At 43.0% G+C, this 16,417-nt stretch overlaps 1 protein-coding gene across 2 annotated transcripts in view; it reads left to right on the forward strand.

Annotated features, from left to right (window-relative positions):
• The window catches only part of ACO1 (aconitase 1), a 59,843-nt gene that overhangs the window by 5,205 nt on the left and 38,221 nt on the right, over positions 1-16,417 (forward strand). The gene's annotated exons all lie outside the window — the stretch shown is intronic.

Below are 16,417 nucleotides of genomic sequence, written 5' to 3' on the forward strand. Positions count from 1 at the left end.
TTAGCACCATTAGCTGACCTGACCATCTCCCTAGATCGACTGGCCTTCATTTCTTTTTTTAGCTCTTTTCAGTGGAGGATTTCAGGTGTACAAAGAAGTGTAGAGTAGAAACCTCTAGCTTCAAAAATGAGGAGCATGGACATTTGGCCAATCTTGTTCCACGTGTACCTTTCTTCATACTCACTTTTCCCACCTCTGCCAGGAGTTGACATCTTGATTTTCAACAGTATACATTAACCTCAAAAAATTCTTTGTTGTGTCTTTTTAATAACAAGCATGGACTGACTGCTGTAGCAAAATCTTCAACCTCTTCTGCCCTGACATCAGCCCAGCTGAATCATCCAGTGAACCTTGACCCCTTGCTAGGCTGCTGCTGTGCTGCCCCGTGGCTGCACTTGCTCCGCTGTGGAATCGCTCTCCCCTCTTTCCTTTGCCACTGCTCCATTCCCCTAGTTAGGGCTGTCTCTTTCCTTTCCTAGGATTCTTATCCTACTGTAGTGACTTGTGTGCTTACCTTAGTCTCCTGGTTGGATTGTCCTTTTTTTTAAAGTGAAGGAGTGTTTTCCTTATCTCCTGTACTACTTAGCAAAGCTTCATGCAAAGGAGATGCTCAAAAATAGATGCTACGTTTATTTCAATTAAGTTAAATGGAGGAAAATTTTTAATCATAAAAGAAATGGATCCTATTGAAAGAAGAATTTACAGATACTGCCCAGGACCAAGAACATTTGGTTTCACCTGTGAGGATTTTTAAATCATTTAAAAAAACTGTGACAAAAAAGAATCTTCCATTTGAGCCAATCTAAAATGCTAGCTTTTTGAGGAAAATATTTTTCTTTATGGTCTGTTGTCATTTTTTTTCAAATATTATATATGTATGGAGCCTTTAGGTCTCCTCTGATTTCATAATATTTCTCCCCCCAGCAAATAAGGTGGGTGGCTCTGGCTGTATTTGAGAGCATCTGTAGTGTTTTAAAATGTAGATTTGAATCTTCAAGGAAATGGGCTCCGTTTAGGGCCCACCTGCCCCGTGAATTAAGTGAGTCTCAATCTCATGAATAGTGGCAGCTCCCAGGTGTAGAGTTCCTACTGTGCATGTGCTTCATCTGTTACCTTGTGGAGCTATCACAGCAGACATTGTGAGCCGGGCAGAGCAGGTATTTTCACCTTAAATCTGCAAAGAAATGAACTGAGGTTTAGGGAGGAAAGTGAATCTTTTCTGCAGCAGACAATGGCAGTCTGACTTCAAGTGTTGATTGGAAACCAGGGGGCTTTGAGGTTAGATATTGCAAACGTGCAAAGACAGGAAACTGTCTGTCTAAGCATTATAAGTCTTTGGGAAACATATCAGGTTCTTGAGGTAAGCAGGTAAGCATGTATCCTTTAATGCCATAGAACTACTAAAGAGTCTCACTCTGAACCAGTCATTTCTCAGATTCCTCAGGTTCTGTTTTAGTCTTTGTTTTCAGAGTTAATCCACCTTTGATGAGTTCGCAAGGCTAGTAGTGCATGTGTGCTGGTGTGGTCCTTACTCTCTTTTCTTGACCTCAGGAGAACTCTGGGCAAGCCCATCTTTGGAGAGTGTGATTTACCTGGGTTGTGGCCCAAAACATATGTTTGTGGAAGATTAAATTATTCCTTCTCATCCTCATCCTTTTTATGACTGTTATTGTAAAATTAGAAAGCATACTCTACATGGTGGTCTAGTTCATGAAGAAGCTGCCTCTTCTAAGCTGTCTAAGAAAGCAACCTCCTAAACTTTTGGTTGAGAGGGAGTGAATCAGTCATTGCTGGCAGTGTTATGCTAGGGCTGTGCTAGGGCAGATGTCCCAAAAGTACATTCTGTAACAGAGGTGGAGCAGGACCAGCCTCAGGGTTGGTTCTAAGGATGGGATGTTTCATAAAACCCATATTTCCTCAGATAAGGAATCAGTTGCGTTTTTATTGCTAGTGGCGTCCATACTACCAGCACCAACCCATTGTTTTAGTTATCTATCATACACATTTTGACAAAGTTAAGGCTATTTTAGGTGAAAATGAGGGTTAACTAGCTAGTCCTCATATATGTCCTTTACATATATGTAAAGATTGTTTTAAAGTGAGATTTAATTGTTTAAAATCCGTTTGGTTAATTCGAGTCCTTGTGTGAGGGGTGATTGTAAAATGCTATCACTTGTGCTGCCCATTGGGCGTTAGCATGGTGCGGGAGAGTCAGCTCTGGTATTGGGGACCTGGGTTTGACTCTCAGCCTGGCCATGATTCCCAGGCTGGCCATGTACTATCTATGAGACCGTGCCAAGTTACTTAACCTCTTGGATCTTCATTTCTTCACCTATAAGATGGAATGGTGGTGCCTTTCCCACAGAGTCGCTGAGGGACTGCACTGCAGTAATGTGGGTGAGGTGCCTGGCATTGCACAGGCACTCAGCATGTGTCATCGGGCTCAGTGCTTATGGAATGAGGTGGCACCTGTGGCATAAGGACTGATAAGTGCTGCTGTTCTTCTGAACTTCTGTCCTGGCCCAGCACTCCTGAGCTCCAGTCCCATGGATGCAGCTACCTGCTAGATGTCGTCATCCCAAATTCACCATATCTGAAACCAACATCAGGTTCTTGTCTTTGTCATCGGCTCTGCCAGTTTGCCCAGATGAGGAACATAAGAGCTATCCTGACCTCTCTTTCTTCAGGACTCACCCTTAGTTCACTCTGCTTCCCTTGCTCTCTCTCTGGGACCTATAGTGTCTGCTTTCTGTCCCCACATTGACTGTAATAGCACCATAACCTCCCTCCCTGCCTGACACCAGTTTAGCATCCTTCCCCTTGAGTCGGTCCCCGCTGCTGCCAAGAGTTATCTCTGAAAATCAAATCAGGTCTTAAAGATTCTATCTTAAGAGTCCTTTAATGGTGCATTTTTGTCTTCAGATAAATCTGGACCTTTCTGTGCAGTCCCTCGAGGTACGGACCCTGCCCTCCCTTTTTCTCTCCTCTGAGCCCTGTAAACTCCCACAGGGACACGCTTCCATGCCTTCCCATGTGCTGTCTCTCTGCCCAGAGTACTCTTTCCCTGACTCCCCTCTGTGTCATTCTGGAAGGCTCATGCGTGGTGTTGCCTGTACCTTCCTGACCACCTCTCATGCCAGGTTACGGTCTTGCCCTAGAGGCTTCCCTGTCACCCTCCATCTCCGTCACCTTCTGACCAGCCTGGGCGTCACTGAGACACAGGGGTACTTGCATCCCTTTATCCTGGTGATCCGTGAATGTCAAAAGTATAAGTGAATCTGCATCAGTCTTTGGTCTTCAACACCCAGCTACCAGATGTGTCATGGTCTAAGGCAGTGGTTCTCAAACTTTTTGAATTCAGGGCACATTTAAAATCCTACAAATAATTGTAGGCACACTATATACAAATTTATGAAAAATATGTTATAATAATTAAGTCAAATGTTAAAGAAAAAATATAAAGTCCAAGCATGCTTTTACGGTAATTAAATGAAATAAATACAACAAAATTAAATTTATTCTGACATTAAAAAACATTTTTATGTTACATTTTTGAGTTATCCTTTTTATTAATAGATTTGTAAAACACAGGGGTTAAAAAATTTAAAAATGACAAAAAAGTTATCTTTTTTATAAATATAGATACATTCTTAGTAAGATTTAGTAAATTTGGCAGATCCCGTCACAAATGTGTTAAGTTTTTCATTCTTGTGTTTATGAGAAACATGAGCCTGATGTGTCCTAGCGATTTCTTCAATGTTTGGGCATATATTTGAAAGGCAAACTCTCATTTTCCTGTCAATACATTGAAGAATTCCTCTCTTTTTACTCTTAATTGTGTTGAGGGTAGAAAATCCTAATTCATATAAATAGGATGTTGAAAATTTTAGTAAAATGGTCAAAACTTTTTTAGATATTGCCACATATTCTTTTATAGAAATTCAAAAGGCTTCAAGAGACAATTCCTTATGTTAACCATCAATCCGTGATCAGTGGATATAGCTGCCAGTTCTTCTTCTTCTGTTAGTGTTAAACCAAAATCCTTGAAGCTTCCATGAATGGGTTTCTAATCCAATTGTATTGTTCACTGTTAAGTGATGGAAAATGCTATAAATTAAATTCTGCTCGTCAGCCTTCAAGTCCTATTTTATTTACACTTAATTTTTGCTCACTTCCAGAATCAGATTCTTCAATATCAAGCTTCTTTTTGAGAAATCTATCCATTTTATTTGGCTGTATTTATCTAAAAATAATATAATGATATGTTAATAATAAATATAATAATGATGGGTTAACAAAAAGAGTGGTATTTCCATAATGAAATGGTATAGTAGAGTAATTTATTTTTATATCTGGGCACATGCTGCGAACCAGCACAGCTAGTAATTCCAGGTCCCAAGTGGGAATGGTGCGGAATTAAGAAAATATGTGGAATTAAGAAAATGCAGGGTCTGGAGGGCCCTGTAATTGCTGCTGGCAAGAACAAAGTGTGCCCAAAAACCGCATCTTGCTTTATTTATAGGGCAAAGTGAGGCCATTAGCAAATCAAAATATCATTTTAACTTTATACCAAACAAAGGATAGAAGAAACTTGCCTCCAGTCTTTCCAGGGAACATGGGGGGTAGTGTAAACAATCCAGCATCACAGTTTAACAGTCTTTTGCAACCTAATCAGGCAAGTGAGATGGGGGTTTAGGCAAACTGTCAGCTTACAGCCAATTCCCCACACCTCTGTCCCCCAAATTTCTAAACTCCAAAAACCCTGTTGGTTTTTTGGTCCCCAACAGGCACATATTTCTCTGGAATACCATAGAGAGCACCTGGAAATCTTCTAGGGCACACCAGTGCGCCCTGGCGCACATTTTGAGAACCACTGGTCTAATGCCACAGCATTACTTGTCACGTCTTTGACCCAGTATAGTGGCCATTGCACATAGATGTCATGCCACTGTGTGATGTGTGTACCACTGAGATGAACTAGTGTTTAGTTGCATAAGAGCTGGACTTCAGAGTCTGGTGGGCTTGTGTGTGAGTTCCATTTTTTTCTTTCAGCACATGTGCAGTATGGCTTCAGATTACAGCTCCTAATCCTACCAGCTACACTGGTCAGAGGACAGGAGCATCAGGTCCTCCTGGGAGTTGCCTTTCTTCTGGAAAATCAATAAATTTATGGGTTTATTCCTCAAGCTTCTGGGACTGGACTGTCATATGAGTCATCGTCCTTGAGTCCAAGCAGTTTTGATGTGGGTAGGGGTAGATGACCTTACAAATTTGGTGAATTCATAGAGATAAATGCTGCTTTGTGAGACCTCTGGCAACCCAACACCCAGCTTTTAGTGGTGGCACTCTTCCTTTCTTTTCTAAAATTTGAGTTAGAAAAGTACATGACCTCCTGACCTGTGGTGGCACAGTGGATAAAACATTGACCTGAAACACTGAGGTTGCTTATTTGGAACCCTGGGCTTGCCTGGTCAAGGCATGTATAGGACTTGATGCTTCTTGCTCCTTCCCCCCCTTCTTTCTCTCTCTCTAAAATGAATAAAGTCTTAAAAAAAAATTTTTTTAATTTAAAAAAGAAAGAAAAGTTTGTGCCCAAGAATCTATGACTGTAGTTCAGGAGCTTGAGGAAATCAATCTTACAGAATGGGTATCAGCTAAGCCTGCTCTGTAAGGCTCCAGCCAGTTCCAGTTGCTTATTCTCCCTGCTCCTGCTCTCAAGACTTGGATGCAGTAGGACTGGGTTGGGATCTGAGTAGGTATCAATTTTGAAACCCCACTGATGATGGGGGGTGGCTTCAGGGTAGGAGACCCACATTTTAAGAGGGAGCTGAGGACTGATCCTAATGAGGAAAGGGAGGAGGTCAGGAGCAGAGCTTGGGCTGGGTCAGGACGCCTGGTTCTGAGGGGCCTGTCCAGCTTCTTCCTTTACTTCCTGGCCACATGTTTCCTGACCCCACGAGGACTTCCTTTTCTCAGTGCATCACTAGAATTATAAATGCTCAAGTTCACCAAACTTGTTATGAACGTCAGCTTTTATTAGCCAAATATTTCTGTTCTTTTGAGTTTGTGCTAATACAGTTCTTATAAAATGAGCTTAATGGGGATGGGTCAGGTTAGCCTTTCTCCTTTGGGAATTGTGTATGCCATTGTGGTGTCTTAGACAGTGAGCCTGGAACTGGGGAGCCTTAGAGAGGCAGGGGCTCCTACTTCTGGCCATAAAGTGTGGAGCAGGGGCTGCTGGATCAGACAGTACCGCAGCCATTGCCCCCGTTCCGTAAATCTTGACCTTTGCCTTTGATAGAGGCTGTGAACATCTGCCGGGTGAGTCATGGTCATTTTTATGATACATCCTGGAAATTTCCACTGTTACTTAATAGTGAAGTTCAGGGAAACAGAAGGGTTAGAAATTAAGGAAGTGGCCACTTTTTTAAATGCAATCTAATGTTTTCATATTACAAATTAATTTCTTATCTAACAACAAATTCCAATGTTAGGAATCTACAATTTAAACTTTGTAATTTGGCCTACTCTGCTCTCCTCGTGTCTTTTTTTTTTTTTTTTTTTTTTCTTTTGCACTTAGTCATTCACTCTGGCCTTCTAGTCTTTCTCAGACAAATCTCAGGGCCTTTGCACATGATCCTACCCATCACTCCCTACCACACTTATTCTGCTTATGCCTCCAGTTGGCCACTGTCTGACGTTCTGTCTGTATATTTAATATTTGTTTAGTCTGTCTCCTGCCACTAAAATGGAAGTGTGGTGAGGGCAAGGACATTGTCAATTTTGTCCCTGGGTGTATCCGCAATGCCTAAAGCAGTTCCTGACACATATTAGATGGTTAATATCAATATGTATTGAATGAATGAATGAATCATGGAATTTTTTTCACTCAGAAGGGACTTTTTAGATCATTGACCTTATGTCATAGATTAAGAAACTGAGGCACAGAAAGGTTATAAAGCTTAATTCTAAATGAAAATGAATCATTTAAAAACTGTTTAAAAAGAATCTAGGGGTCCTGATGATTGGCTCAGTGGTAGAGCATCGGCCTGGCGTGTGGAAGTCTTGGGTTTGATTCCCAGCCAGGGAACACAGGAAAAGCGACCATCTGCTTCTCTACCCTTCCCCCTCTCCTTTCTCTCTATCCCTCTTTCCCCCTCCTACAGCCAAGGCTCCATTGGAGCTGAGTTGGCCCAGGTGCTGAGGATGGCTCCATGGCCTCCTCCTCAGGCCGGTTGCAATGGAGCAATCCCTCAGATGGGCAGAGCATCACCCCCTAGTGGGCTTGCCAGGTGAGGCGCATGTGGGAGTCTGACTTCCTCCCTGCTTCTTACTTCAGAAAAAATTTAAAAATAATAAAAAATAAAAAAATTCTAGGAATAGATGTGGAGCATTCTGGTTAGCTGTGTAGGATAAGGTGGAAGAGGAAGTGGAAACAGATGAACTTAAAAATTTAGCCAAAAGAGACACGTTGTGTTTTGTGATAGCAAAACTTTCTGATATAGAGGGCAGAGTCTTATTTGTTTATAATAGCATAAAGCACACCATGCAGGTAATTAGGGAACAAAAATATGTTGATGGCTTTGGTTATACCATTATTAAGCCATTTCTTTCTCCAAGACCCTCCTCTGCGCTATTTACTTTTTTTCATTCTCTATGGGAACTGACAATGGCTTGCTTGTATCACTTGTCTTGAAAACTTTTGGTTACAAGTCTCATGTTTAAGAGATTTTTGCTTTTTTTTTGTTCATTTAAATTAATGATTTGAAAGGGATCCCAGAGGTAATCTGGTCTATGGGAAAACCCAGATATTTTTGGGTTAAAACCCAGATATATTTGGGTTACTCCAGTTCTCCAGATGCATCTGCGTCTCATAAAGCAAACAACTAACTCCTAGGTCTCTACTTTGTGAAAGAAACAAGTTGATGAATTCTGGCGGCTTGCTGGCCCTGAGTGGTTCTGACCTTAGTCTTGTTTATACTCACATAGACATCCTTGGAATCTCACTTTTGTCAAGAAGTTGTTTATAAGTAGAATGATGTTCAGATACATGACAGTCAGTTTAGGAGTGGGACCAATTAATTTCTCTTTAAACAACAAAAATTGAACCATAATTAATTTTCATAGTGAACTGAGTTAAACTCTAGAGATGCAGTGATGTTTAATTTAGGAGCTGTCAGCCATGAAAATGTAGGATGAGTATATTTAAAAAGTGAGAAGATAGGAAGAAATGTGGGTAAACCACATGAAATAAGGAAGAAACCTCTTTTTGTTGTTTGCATAGATTTTGAAAATCCACTCTTGCGTGTCTTCAGATATGCTAAACAAACAATCTGGAGGATTTATTGTCTGTACTTTAGACCTTAGAGCAGTGATTCTCAACTAATTACCTGAAAGCTCTTTCAAACCATAAAAGCTCTCCTGGAAACTAATACGCACACTCCCCACACTACCCTCCCCTCCAAGATAGCTCTGGCCTCCTCACCTCATTACTGATCCGTATTCAGCTGTTCAGGGTTATTCCTCTTCTCTGCTCCTTCCAAAAGGAGCATGGAAATCCTGTGGTTGGTTATAGGGCCCACTCACATCTTTGTCTTTTTTTATATTACAAGGCAGCCGAAGACAATTCAACTCTCAACAGCAGAAGCAGCTAAATCTTGGACTGTTATACTCCATAGGCAGGAGAGAGAACCGAAAAAGTGAATCTTGTTTTATTTGATCATTGGTATTTAGCTACAGTCAGTCGACATTCCAAAACTCTCTACAGATCTGGCTGTGCTGAATAAGCCTCACTGTGTGGCATTCACTGGGTGTAGTGTAGAGTCTGAGATGGTCTTCTAAGGGGAGTGATGGTTTAGCAGTGTACTTACCATCCCTATGCTGTAGTCAGGCACCCTTCTCAAACCCATTTGCAAGATTGCTGCCTGCGCTTGGGTGTTCAGTCTGGATTACAAATAGCAAAGCTCATTGACCCAGATAGGGATTTTGCTGTGACTTAAGCTCATTGGCCACTCACATTGCAGTATCCAACTAGGTTCACAATAAACCTGAGCGTGGGGTGAAATTGTACATCAGATTTTAAGGCTGCCTAAAGATTTTAGGGTGCCCTTCATATAAAGGGGAATCTTACAGACTGTATGTCTCAAGATTTCAGAGAGAAGCCAAAGACAGTCCTTGCTTCTCCAGGGTTAGTGTCTCATCCACATTATTAGCTCAGTCAAATCTGCTTGGAGATGAGAACACTTGGTCACCAGAGGCCATCTTTGTGTCGCTTAGTTTGGCCTGTTTGGCAAACACGCAATTTACGAAAGAAATTCAGATGTCTAACAGACAGATAGAAAAGTGTGTGTCTTCACTAACAATTAAAGAAGTACCCAAAATTAGTTTTTTAATCTCTCAATTTGGCGAAGGGTAAAGATGAAATTATGTTGCCTGGTTTAGGCAACTCCATTCACTGCTAAAGACAAGAGTCATAAAAAAGGCCCTGGCCGGTTGGCTCAGCAGTAGAGTGTCGGCCTGGCGTGCGGGGAACCTGGGTTCGATTCCCGGCCAGGGCACATAGGAGAAGCGCCCATTTGCTTCTCCACCCTCCCCCCTTCCTCTCTGTCTCTCTCTTCCCCTCCTGCAGCCAAGGCTCCATTGGAGCAAAGATGGCCCGGGCGCTGGGGATGGCTCCTTGGCCTCTGCCCCAGGCACTAGGGTGGCTCTGGTCGCAGCAGAGCGACGCCCCGGAGGGGCAGAGCATCGCCCCCTGGTGGGCAGAGCGTCGCCCCTGGTGGGCCTGCCGGGTGGATCCCGGTCGGGCGCATGCGGGAGTCTGTCTGACTGTCTCTCCCCGTTTCCAGCTTCAGAAAAATACAAAAAAAAAAAAGAAAGAAAAGAAAATCTGGATTATATTCAGAGTTAAATAACATAAAAAGATAAAGCCACAACCATTTTGTATGATATATTCATTCTACTTAGGAATAATCAATATTAGCTTTATATCTTTCTTTTTATGTGCATTTTCACATACAATGGTATGTGTTTATGAATGAATACATACTAAGAGTCTTAAATTTGATTCTACTATATATATTTTGTGAAACATTTTCATGTTACTGTCAATGTGAGTCTTGGTTCACTTTTTTTTTTTTTTTTAAGCAAGAGGGTTGGGAGGGCAGACAGGGACAGACAGACAGGAAGGAATAGAGATGAGAAGTAGCAATTCTTCATTGCAGCACCTTAGTTGTTCATTGATTGCTTTCTCATATGTGCCTTGACCTGCAGGGACAGGGGGGGAGGGGGAGGGTGTGCTCTAGCCAAGCCAATGACCTTGGGCTCAAGCCAGTCACCTTGCACCCAAGCTGGATGAACCCATCCATTGTGCCACCACCTGGGCAGGTACTTTTTTTTTCTTTTTTTTTTTTTAAGTGAATAAGAGAGAGAGAGAGAGAGAGAGAGAGAGAGACTGACAGGAAGGGGGAGAGATGAGAAGCATCAACTCAGAGTTTTGTCACTTTAGTCGCTCATTCATTGCTTCTTACATGGGCCTTGACTGGAGGTTCAAGCCAAACTAGTGACTTCTTGCTCAAGCCAGTGTGACCTTGGGCTTTAAGCTAGCGACCATGGGGTCATGTCTATGATCCCATGCTCAAGCTGGGACCACTGCACTCAAGCTGATGAGCCTGTGCTCAAGCTGGCGACCTCGGGGTTTTAAACCTGAGTCCTCAGCATCCTAGATCAAGGCTCTATCTACTACACTACCACTAAACAGGTGGTTCACATTTCTTATGTCGAATCTGAGTGGGGAGTTTTATGTTTGATATTTATGTTAATATGTTGATTTACCCTTACTCCTCTGCCTCTCTTGGAATAAAGTGGTCACCCAGGGCATTTGTCAAAACTTAACCATAGGTTGTTTTCCCAACGCTTAGCTATCAGTCAGTTCTCTGTAATTCTGAACCACATGGAAGATTCAGTAAATGATTATAGAACTAAATCACAGAAGTGCCAGAAGGCTGTGATATGCCTACATGGTACGTTTTTCAACTCTGCTGATAAAGGATTTTTAGGGGTTATTTTTCCCTTGCAAGAAATTGACCTTTCATTGGATAGAAAATCAGCTCTATTTTCTCCCATATTCCTCTGACCCCCCCCCCCCCCCCCCCCAGGGAGTCACTTTCCTTTCAGGGCCTCTCTTTCCTCATCAGGGGAATCTTGACAGAAGGCTCATATTCCCTGATTCCCTCTCACTGCTGCCTTATCCCCTAAAGTCAGCGTGTCTCTGGGTGCTATGATGGGTTAATGCCAGGCCGCAGGAGCATGGCGGAAGGTGCCTGTGGAAGTCACCTGCAGGTGTCCTAACCTGCAAGTGTCCTAACTTGAGGCCAACAGGTCAGTTGGCAGCAAGACTGCATTTAGTTAGGGAGGAACACCAGCTCTGAACTCTACCTTTTTGCTGGGAGCCTGGTTCATTTGTTGATTATCTCAGATCTGCGTGTCTGTGTATATTTTCAGATTTAACTTAAAAATCTGGTGTTGGGCACTCTTCTTCCCCACACCCTCTCTTCTGTGTATGAACTGTACCCGTGAGGATCATGATATTTACACCTAGCTGGGTATTTCAGGCTTAGCTTTGAAAGACATTGTGTCTCTACAAACTAATTGTCTTGACTTTCAGGTGAACTAGTTACGGTGAGGGACTTTGGATACAGTGCAAGAGTCTGTTTTTATTCTTCTTGTGTAAGAACTGTTCGCATGTCTGACGTGATAGACTGGTCAGCGGTCAGAGAATTCGGGAAGGACAGGTTCTGAATGAGCTCCAACTTCAATGCTTAACAGGTGTCATTCCCCGGCTCCTGTTTAAAAATTACTCTTCTCTTCCTTTTCCTTCTTTTTCTTTCTTTATTTTTTTTTCTTTCCCTTCAGGCAGTACCATCTCATTCTATGGAAGAGATAAGGCAGCATCCCAAACATATTTCTGTGAATACTAACTCTTCCCCTTCCAAAAAAGGAGAAGGATAACACTCCACCTTCTCCCAGAAAAGTCACACTGACTTTCTCTTTTATCAGTATTGAATGGGGAGTAGATAAGACAGAGAAATGTAGGACAAAGTCTAACAGAGGAAGATGGGGGACAAGAAAAGAAAGGAATTGAAACCCGATCTGTGCTGTATGTGAGTGTGGGAAGTAGGCAGGGCTCCCTGGCCAGTTGGTAGGGTTCCTAGACAAAAGCCCAATCTTGGGATAACTTTGGAGTCAGCAGGAGCCGTGGCACTATTCAGGGCTGGGATGGGGTAGGATTCTGGACAGCGTGAGGCAGGTCGAGAAAGCACTCATGATGCCCACATTCTACTTTGGATCTGGACCATTCCCAAGCCGAAGGTCTTGCCCCTCATAGCCTCTTTGGAATGCTGTTGTGTTTGGCTTTCTCTTGGAATTACTAAGCACTGGGAACTTCTGTAAGGGCATTTGGGACCAGGGTCATGGTAGGAGTGGAACCTAGGAGTGACTCTGATTTCCAGAACTCTCTAGGGGTTGTTCCCCAGCTTCCAAGCAAATCTCTTTTTGAAGTTGTCAGAACCCAGCTGCTACTCTCTCTACTGACCTGTGGCTCAGTAAAGGGTGGCAGGAACATGTAACAATGGCTGGCTCAGACCAAGGTGCTGGGTGACCCCTGAAAAAAAGGAAAGGTGACTCCAATTTCAAAATTGAGACTTATGGGAGGATTTCTCAGGCCTATTAGATACTTGTGGCTTTTTTCAGTTCTTGAGATTGGTTCTTGACCTCTAGACAGCATCACCTTCAGAACAGGAGCTGCTGCACCTGGAGAGGCAGTCGGGGCTGGGTGGGAAGAGCCAGAGTTCAGAGCCTCACTCTGCCTCTTATACATGCATGCCCTCATGAGCTACAGTTTCCTCAACTGTTAAATGGGAGTGATATGCTTTAATTCATGGAGATATTGTTAGAGTTAGAAAGTTTGTGTACAGCACTGGGTGTGTGCTGGTACTTAGTTACCAGTATACTGGTTCCTCCCTCCCCTAACTTCTACAAGTGGAATTTGCTTCATTAATGTATAGAGAAACCAGACGTTATATAGGTTCTAGGGAAAAGAGGAGGAAGACAGAAGAGCACCTATTGCAAACCATTTTCTACAAGAGCCATTTGGGCCATCCTGAAACACCACCTGGATTTGTAGGGTCAGATGGACTGCAGGAATTGTGTAAAGCTTCCAAAATTATGCCCATGGGATTGGTAAGCCACAGAGAAGTAAGTTGACATATTTCATCCTCACTGCATCATGGCAAATGTCAGTACAACTTAGCAACTGGTTTAGCCATAGCATTTCACCAAACTTGAGGCTGCTGGCTACTGTAAGATGGAACACAGCGCTAGGGGTGATTCAGTGATGTCAAGCTTTTTAAAGACCTAAATGACCTTCCCTGCCCATGGCCCCTGGCAGTAGGGACACTCTTGTATTGATTCATTTTCCAAGCTGGCAAAACAGCAGTTTTACCATCTTAGTTGCTACTGTTAGGGGTGGAAAATTTAAATCTGGGGCAGTAGCATCAAAGGGATAGTAGCATTATTGCCTCTTCAAATTTACTTTTGCAGAATTCTAGTCAGTGGATGATTGTCTCATTTTCTGAGCCCACAGATTTGAAACTTCTCTTTCTGTAGACAAGCTAGCCTGTTGTTTACCAAATAGTGTATTCATACAGGTTTTTTCCCCTCCTGACTGCCTTCGTCTCTAGTGGGGATTAATAACAAACCTCTTGCATTTGTTGCCACTTCATCTTAAATGCATTCTCTCCTCAGAAACTAAAGCCACAATCTTTCCTCCAAAATAGCCCTGACATCTTTTATACCTACATACCTGGAGTTCAGGTGTCTTTCTTCCCATGTGATTCCCCTGTCCACTCAGCAGCTGTTTTCTCTAAACTTTTCCTCTTCAGCTTTGAATCCGTCCACTCCTACTTGTCCATTTCAACAGCTGCCGTCCAGCCGCCCACCCAGGATCCGTCTCCGATCCACCCTCTCCATAGTTTCCTACCTGAGGGTCCTCAGTCTGGTCACCCTACCATTCCTCTGGACCACTACATCTGCCAGGTTAGGTTGGGACACAGGTCACAGGTAGTGGCCGACCAGTCACATAGGGCCCACAGGCGTATTTGGTTTGGCTATCATGTTGCAGGCCCACGTGGTAGTTTATCAACATTTACTTGCCAACATTTATAAATCAAGAATGTTCATGTAAAAATCCAGATGACCAGCTTCGCTTGAAAAAAATGGTTTTGTCAACAGTGGGCCAGCCTTGGCTGGGGCCAAAGGCTGCTGCCCCTTCAACGGGCATACACTGCCTAGGCTGCCCACTCCCTCTGCAGCCTGCCCACTCATGTGGGTTCCCTGCCTGGGCCACGTAGGCATTCTTTTTTCCATTCCCCTTTCATGGTACATGGCTGCCCCGTGAAGTAAGTGTGTTTCTTACCTAGCACTGCACAGTGTCGGCAGTGATTCTCAAACTACAGGGGTGTTAGCAACAGTTGGCAGATAAAAGACTGATTTCTTCTGCTCCTTTCTCCCCAATCAATTCTGATTTGGTGGCTCAGAGAAGACTCTCAGAAATATATATATTTAACAAGAAAGATCCCCAGGTAACTCTAGGACACATACTTACATAAATACAGTTCTAGCGTGTTCCCATGTACCTTGCTAGCCTTTCTTTAGTTGCAATTTCAGAATTTCTAAAAAAGGCAGTTGATGGGCCTGAATGGAAGCGGATCCCTTTCCTCTGCCCCACAGGTGGCTGCTCCGACAGAGCCACGCAGGCCTGGGGAGAGCATCGGCTCCCTGCAGGGGCACTGGCCTGCAGCCTTCTGTCCTGGGTTCTCGTTCCCGTCCAGGTGTCTGGCTGTCCTCCTTCACTGGTAACTCCAGGAAGCCAGGGGGTGCTTCTCAGCCAGCTGCTGTCCCCAGAACTAACTAGTACGGGCCTGTAGACACAGGAAGTGTGCAAAGATCTATTTCTTTGAAACTTTTGAAGAGTTTCAAGAAGTTATATGTGTACACAGTTAAAAATGCAAATATGAAAGGTTATATAGTGAAAACTTAATCTTCCTCCCCATTGTGATTCAGGGCCTCTGTCCTTCTTAAAGGAAGCAGTTCCTTTTATGTCTTTATGAATATAGGGGCCCATTTGTGGAGACTAAGCCTGTTTGTAAGTTTTTTCTCCATAATTGTTTCCTATATGTTTTTTTTCCCCATTTTACAGTAATATGTTGATTATTTTGTATCAGACATCCCAAAATTATGTTGAGTGTTTAAAATGGGTCATGAAAACCTTGGGTTAAGCAGGGAAATGTTATTATTCTTACCTTAAATTAAAACTGTTGGGGAATGGCCTGACCAGGCGGTGGCGCAGTGGATACAGCGTCGGACTGGGATGCTGAGGACCCAGGTTCAAGACCCCAAGGTTGCCAGTTTGAGCGCAGGCTCATCTGGTTCAAGCAAAAAAATCTCACCAGCTTAGACTCAAGGTCTCTGGCTCGAGCGGGGGGTTGCTCGGTCTGCTGAAGGCCCGCGGTCGGGGCACATATGGGAAAGCAATCAATGAACAACTAGGGTGTCGCAGCGAAAGACTGATGATTGATGTTTCTCATCTCTCTCCGTTTCTGTCTATCTGTCCCTATCTATCCCTCTCTCTGATTCTCTGAAAACAAAACAAAACAAAACAAAAAACTGTTGGGGAATGGATTGATTAAAGGATTTTTTGCCCAGGCATTAAGATTAGAGAGAGTAAGTCTTCTGACTCCCATCCAAAGAGTTCAGGTCTACATTGTGTATTATTTGAAATCACTGTTTATCTGTGTGAAGGACAGGAACAGTGTCCTCTTTTGCTCACTGCTTATAATTTATAAAAAAGATACATGAGAAGTTCTTCCCAGAGCTGGGAAAGAGAGTCCCCTGTAAACATATCTGGGGTTCGGGCCACGTTGTTATCTTAAAGATTCCGTGATGTGAACACTCTGTTGTTATCAAATACAAAAGTGAGTCAGGAAGAATCTAACCAATACGTTTATTTAAAATGCTGCACAGACTCACAACAGAAAGCTGTTGCTTTTAAATCCCCACTTCCAAAGTTCAAGTTTTATACAGTTGCATAATATCACTTGCTATGAATCTCTTACCTCCTGGCAAGCAAGAAATGGGTCCAGCTCAAAGGTCTGCTCAGATATTCAAGATTTACCGTGAGGCACAGCCTTTATTTCCCTTCTTCCTATTTTATATCAGTGGGGAAAGTTGGAAAATTGTGGAAAGAAGATGAAAAAACTTTGGAATTTTATGTTCCCTTGAGAGGTAAATGCTAGTTATCACAATCGCGTCACAGAAGCCCAGTTTATTTGCTAAGACTATAACGTTCTTCCATTCATTTATG

This window comes from Saccopteryx bilineata, chromosome 2, assembly GCF_036850765.1.
Source record: "Saccopteryx bilineata isolate mSacBil1 chromosome 2, mSacBil1_pri_phased_curated, whole genome shotgun sequence".
Classification (NCBI taxonomy): Eukaryota; Metazoa; Chordata; class Mammalia; order Chiroptera; family Emballonuridae; genus Saccopteryx; species Saccopteryx bilineata.